We start from the raw sequence: 6,726 nt of genomic DNA, 5'->3' as shown, positions 1-6,726 counted from the left end.
AAAAAAAAAAAGTTAGCCAGGCATGGCGGCAGGCGCCTGTAATCCCAGCTACTCTGGAGGCTGAGGCAGGAGAATCGCTTGAACCCAGGAGGCAGCATGCCACTGCACTCCAGCCTGAGTGTGACAGAGTGAGACTCCGTCTTAAAAAAAAAAATACAAAATTTATCGGGGCCTAGTGGCTCACACCTGTAGTCCCAGTTACTCGGGAGGCTGAGGCATAAGACTCACTTGAACCCAGGAGATGGAGGTTGCATTGAGCTGAGATCACACCACTGCACGCCAGCCTGGGTGACAGATGCAGATTCTGTCTCCAAAACAAAACAAAAATTAGCTGGGGTGTGGTGGTGCACACCTGTAATCCCAGCGACTTGGAAGGCTGAGGTGGGAGAATCCCTTGAGTCCTGGAGGTCTAGGCTACAGTGAGTCATGATCATGCTGCTACACTCCAGCCTGGGCAACAGAGAGCTTGTCTCAAATATATATATAGGGCTGGGTGCAGTGGCTCATGCCTGTAATCCCAGTACTGGGAGGCTGAGGTGGGCAGATCACCTGAGGTCAGGAATTCGAGACCAGCCTGGCCAACGTGGTGAAACCCTGTCTCTACTAAAATACAAAAATTAGCCAGGCATGATGGCAGGTGCCTGTAATCCCAGCTACTCGGGAGGCTGAGACAGGAGAATTGCTTGGACTCGGGAGACGGTGGTTGCAGTGAGCCGAGATCGCGCCACTGCACTCCAGCCTGGGTGGCTGAGCGAGACTCTGTCTCAAAAAAAAAAAAAAGAAAAAGAAAAAGAAAAAGAAAAAAAAAATATATATATATATAAATGAATTTTGGAAGGGGGCACAGTTCTGCCCATAACGGCCTCTTAATTATATCACCAAGTCTAGCAAGATCTAACACACTCTGTTTTTTTTGTTTTTTGACACAAGGTTTCACTCTGAGGCCCAGGCTGGAGTGCAGTGGCGTAATCCTGGCTCCCTGAAGCCTCCACCTCCCTGGCTCAGGCAATCCTCCCAACTCAGCCTCCCAAGTAGCTGGGACTACAGCTGGTGCATGCCACCACACCCAGCTAATTTTTTTTTTTTTTTTAAACAGAGTCTCGCTGTGTCACCCAGGCTGGAGTGCAGTGATGCAGTGACAGGATGGCAGGTCACTGCAACCTCCGCCTCCTGGGTTCAAGCAATTCTCCTGCTTCAGCCCCCCAAGTAGCTGGGATTACAGGCATGCACCACCACACCCAGCTAACTATTTTTTTTTTTTTTTTTTTTTAGACAGAGTCTCACACTGTTGCCCAGGCTGGAGTGCAGTGACACAATCTCAGCTCACTGCAACCTCCACCTCCCGGGTTCAAGAGATTCTTGTGCCTCAGCCTCCCGAGTGGCTGGGGTTACAGGCCCCCGCCACCACGCCTGGCTAATTTTTGTATTTTTAGTAGAGACGGAGTTTCACCATGTTGGTCAGGCTGGTCTTGAACTACTGACCTCAAGTGATCCGCCTGCCTAGGCTTCCCAATGTGCTGGGATTACAGACATGAGCCACTGCGCCAGGCCACTTGTCCATTTTTTCAACAAACGTTTTCTTGAGCAGCCTCTATGTGTCAGGTCCTGTGCTGCACCCTGGAGTGACCTGTAGGTAGGACAACAACACTGGACTGTAATTAGTGCTATAGTGGTGAAGACAGACAGGGTATGGGGGTGGCCTATGAGATCCCAGAGGTGGGATCACACCCAGTTTGGGGAATGTACGTAGGCTGAAATTTCTAAGTTGAAACCTGAGAGCTGAGGAGGAGTTAGCCAGGAACAGGATGGACAGGAGGAGAAAGTATGCTCCTTGAGGCCTGGAGTGAGAGCTGTTGGTCCTTGGAAAAACTGAAAGTTTAGAGTAGCTGGAGGAAAGGGGGAAGGGTGACTGGAACAGTCCAGGGGCCAGACCTCCAAAGGCTTTGCAATGTGTGTGGAGGAGTGAAGGTCTACTTGCTCCTTCCCCAATTTGCCAAGTTCCCAAGCTGCCTTAAGTTTTGAACCTGGTGAGTTCAGGTGAAGTCTGACAATATAGCCAGGCAGTGGGTCTGGGAAGTGGGAAGGAGGGGGCTAGGACAGGCTCCTTGGGAGAGAAAGCTGATTTGCCCTCGTGGCCTGGTTCCCTAGAGCCTCCTCCCCAAAGCTGAGGAGCTCCTGCCAAGCACATACGTGCTGAGCCTAAGACTGGGTTCCCTTCTCCTCCCAGGCTGGGGTTTAAGGTTGAGCTCAGGCTGTCTGATCCATGGCCATGTTACCTCTCTAACCTCTGCCACACAGGACCCTGGCAGGGGCCACCACTCAGGCACAAAATGAAATCCCATCTGGCCTTTCTTGCTGTTGTCTTGTGGCTCCCTCAACGGGCTGGGTGGGCCCACACCCGGGCTGGGGCTGTGAGCTTATTCTCTTGTCTTCTTGTTCTCTCTGTCTTTTGTCGTTGTTTGTTTAGATGGAGTCTCACTCTGTCACCCAGGCTGGAGTGCAGGCGGTGCAATCACAGCTCACTGCAGCCTCGACCTCCTGGCTCAAGCGATCCTCCCACCTCAGCCTCCAAGTAGCTGGGACTAGAGGCATGCACCACCACACCCGGCTAATTTTTTGTATTTTTGTAAAGACAGGGTTTTGCCATGTTGTCCAGGCTGGTCTTGAATTCCTGGACTCAAGTGATCCCGCCTTGGCCTCCCAAAGTGCTGGGATTACAGGCATGAGCCACCATGCTTGGGCCAGAATCTCTTGAGTGTCATGTCACAGAGGCCAACGGAGTAGGGTCAAGAATGAGAGATGCAAGGTAAGGTTAGGACTTGGGAAGGGCTATTGACTTCAGCAATAAGGAGATGGCAGGTGTCCTTGGTGGGTGCAGAGGTAGAAGGGATAAAGGCAACCTGAAATAAGAGATGTGCTGATAGCCACAGTAGCACTTCCCACTTACCTGGTGCTATTGTGAGCACTTTATACTATTAACTCACCTGATATTCACAACCACTCCATGCGATAGGCATCATCATCCGCATGTCCCCATGGGGAAATTTTTTTTTTTTTTTTATTTGAGATGGAGTCTTGCTCTGTTGGCCAGGCTGGAGTGCAATGGTATGATCAGGGCTCACTGTAACCTCCACCTCCCAGATTCAAGTGATTCTCTCACCTCAACCTTCTGAGGAGCTGGGATTACTGGCACCTGCCACCAAGCCCAGCTAATTTTTGTATTTGTAGTAGTGACAGGATTTTGCCATGTTTGTCAGGCTGGTCTCACTCCTGACCTCAAGTGATCCACCTGCCTTGGCCTCCCAAAGTGCTGGGATTACAGGCATGAGCTACCACACCCAGCCTCTCATGGGGAATTTAAAAGGTTCATTGGCTTTCTCAAGGTCACAAAGCTTGGTGACTTTGGTGGCCACGGTGAAGCATGGACTTGGGAACCTGGGCAGTGTGGCTTCAGAATCCATTTCACTGCCAAGCTATACAACCACCTCTCAGTTGTGAGGAGGGGACAGGGGAATGGGTGGGCAGGACCAATAGGGAGGGAGAGGCAGAGCTGGAGGATAAGGAAAGGTGGGGCAGGTGATTTATGGGCTGAGTGGTTCCCTCTCCTGCACCATAAACAAAGGGACTGGTCAGCTGCAGAGAAGGGAGATAAGGTGATTCAGGAGGTAGGGACTGGGTGGGCCTGGGGACCGCCCTCTTCCTCTGGCAGAGGCTTCAGGTCATGTACTTTTATCCTGGGCTCTGTGGGAAATTCACAGACCACAGGGCTGGGAACAAGCAGAGGTGTGAGGGCCACAGGTGCGGGTGGAGTACAGGACTGAAATGCAGCCAGCTGGTCTTCCTGGGGTAGAGCTGTCAGGGAGACACAGCCTGAGCTCTTGCACTCCCAGAACCTGGCTTTCCAAGTCCTAGAACATCTTTTTTTTTTTTTTTTGGAGACGGAGTCTCGCTCTGTTGCCCAGGCTGGAGTGCAGTAGCCGGATCTCAGCTCACGGCAAGCTCCGCCCCCCGGGTTCACACCATTCTCCTGCCTCAGCCTCCCGAGCAGCTGGGACTACAGGCGCCCGCCACCTCGCCCGGCTAGTTTTTTTGTATTTTTTAGGAGAGACGGGGTTTCACCGTGTTAGCCAGGATGGTCTCGATCTCCTGACCTCGTGATTCGCCCGTCTCGGCCTCCCGAAGTGCTGGGATTACAGGCTTCAGCCACCGCGCCCGGCCCCTAGAACATCTTTAAGTGGTAAGCAGCCCAGATGCTCTAGGAAAGCCACAGATCACAACATGGGAATGAACTGCCTGGCCACGATGCCTGAGGCCCAGGAGCTGGTATCTCACCCTCCCCAGGTCAGGTCCTAGACACATACACATTCTCTCTCTCTCTCTCTCTCTGTCCTGTTCTTTCCTTATATTGACATCTCACATGGGAGACCTCGAAGGAGAACGTAACTCCAGTCAGGCCATGAGTAGTTTTCCACATCTTGCCTCATCTGGGAAATCTCACAAAATAGTAGGGAGGGGCTGGGGGACCAGATGTCTTTCATCTTAAAAGGGAAGAGAGAAATGGAAAACAAAAGAGTGGGTGGAGGGAGGTGAGAAGGAGAGAAGGATGAGAAGAAAGAAAGAAAAAGAAGCTTGCTTGATTTCAAGTTTTCCTCCCCAACTTTTTCTTTTCTTTTCTTTTCTTTTTTTTTTTGCTGTTTTTTTTGTTTTGTTTTGAGACAGGGTCTCACTCTGTCACCCAAGCTGGAGTGCAATGGCTGTATCAAGGCTCACTGCAGCCTCAGACTCCTGGGCTCAAGTGATCCTCCCACCTCAGCCTCTTAAGTGCCTGGACTCTAGGCGCACACCACCACACCCAGCTAATTTTAAACAATATTTTGTAGAGACAGGTCACACTATGTTGCCCAGGCTGGTCCCAAACTCCTGCGCTTAAGTGATCCTCCCACCTCAGCCTCCCAAAGTGTCAGGATTACAGGCATGAGCCACTGTAATCTAGCTTTACCTACATGAATCAAATTCAAAACTTCTCAGGCGTCTCACAGGCTAGAGGAGAGATCTCCCTGTGAACAGATCATAGACCACTGTGATTAACTGCTGCAAGAGACAAAACCCAGAGGGTTTTGAGGAGTAACCTGGGAAAGATCATGGAAGGCTTCCTAGAGGGTGCTCTGAGCTACACCTTGAAGGAACAGTTACAAATGAGCTAGGCATATACACCTACTATGCACTCACAAAAATTAAAATTAAAAAAAAAAATTGGCCGAGCGCGGTGGCTCAAGCCTGTAATCCCGGCACTTTGGGAGGCAGAGACGGGCAGATCACGAGGTCAGGAGGTGGAGACCATCCTGGCTAACATGGTGAAACCCCGTCCCTACTAAAAAAAAATACAAAAAGACTAGCCGGGCGAGGTGGCGGGCGCCTGTAGTCCCAGCGACTCGGGAGGCTGAGGCAGGAGAATGGCGTGAACCCAGGAGGTGGAGCTTGCAGTGAGCCGAGATCCTGCCACTGCACTCCAGCCTGGGTGACAGAGCGAGACTCCGTCTAAAAAAAAAAAAAAAAATTAAAAATGAGCTAGGCAGAGGCTGGTGATGAGGGTAGAGGTGGGTAAGTCTCAGAGGGCCTTGTGTATCCAACTTAAAAACCAGGATCCAGCACTGTTTGGTCTGGGGCAGGTTAGCAGGACATGAGGGAAAGGTCTCTGCCTCCTCATTTCTCAAGGACTGTCTGGCTTGGAAGGCTTGGGAGGCAAGAGTGGACCAGTAGTAGGAAACCAAAGAGAACAGATTCAAATTTTCATAGTAACAGCAGCCCAAGCCACAGTGCTCTAGGCCGTAGGCATTGTTTCTGTGAATACTCAAAATTGCCCCATGAGGTTAGGCATTCTTGATCCTGCTTTGCAGAGGAGGAAACTGAGGTTCAGAGAGATAGGTAACTTGCAGTTACAGAGCTGGGATTCAGACCCAGGTTTGTCCAACAACCAAGCCTGTGCTCCTAATCACCTCTCTGTGCTTCCTCTCTTTAGGAAACTTGCAGAAGGGAATCAGCTCATGGTGCAGTGGGAGGAGCTTCCCAAAGCAAGACAGAGGCAGGACCACCACTCTTGGGATTTTTCAGTATTCACTTACCTCAGCACTGGGACGGTCTGGGACGGTAAGTGAGCTGCCAATTCTCTTCCATTTTGAGGTTCTATTTCTTTCTTTCTTTCTTTCTTTCTTTCTTTCTTTCTTTCTTTCTTTCTTGAGACAAAGTTTCACTCTTGTTGCCCAGGCTGGAGTGCAATGGCATTATCTCAGCTCACTGCAATCTCTGCCTCCCGAGTTCAAGCGATTCTCCTGTCTCAGCTCCCAAGTAGCTGGGATTACAGGCTTGTGCCACCATGCTTAGCTAATTTTGTATTTTTAGTAGAGATGGGGTTTCTCCATGTTGGTCAGGCTGATCTCGAACTCCCGATCTCAGGTGATCTGCCTGCCTCTGCCTCCCAAAGTGCTGGGACTACAGGTATGAGCCACAGTGCCTGGCCTTTTTTTTTTTTTTTTTTTGAGACAGAGTCTCGCTTTGTCACCCAAGCTGAAGTGCAGTGACACAATCTCACAATCTCAGCTCACAGCAACCTCTCCCTCCCGGGTTCAAGGGATTCTCCCATTGAGATTCTCTTTCTTTCTTTCTCTCTTTCTCTCTTTTTTCTTTTTTTTTTCCCAGGCCGCAGTGCAGTGGCACGAGCTCGACTCA

The sequence above is a fragment of the Mandrillus leucophaeus genome, unplaced genomic scaffold, assembly GCF_000951045.1.
Source record: "Mandrillus leucophaeus isolate KB7577 unplaced genomic scaffold, Mleu.le_1.0 Scaffold67, whole genome shotgun sequence".
Taxonomy (NCBI): Eukaryota; Metazoa; Chordata; class Mammalia; order Primates; family Cercopithecidae; genus Mandrillus; species Mandrillus leucophaeus.
The sequence above is the reverse complement of the archived record's forward strand: the minus strand, read 5'-3'. Positions refer to the sequence as shown.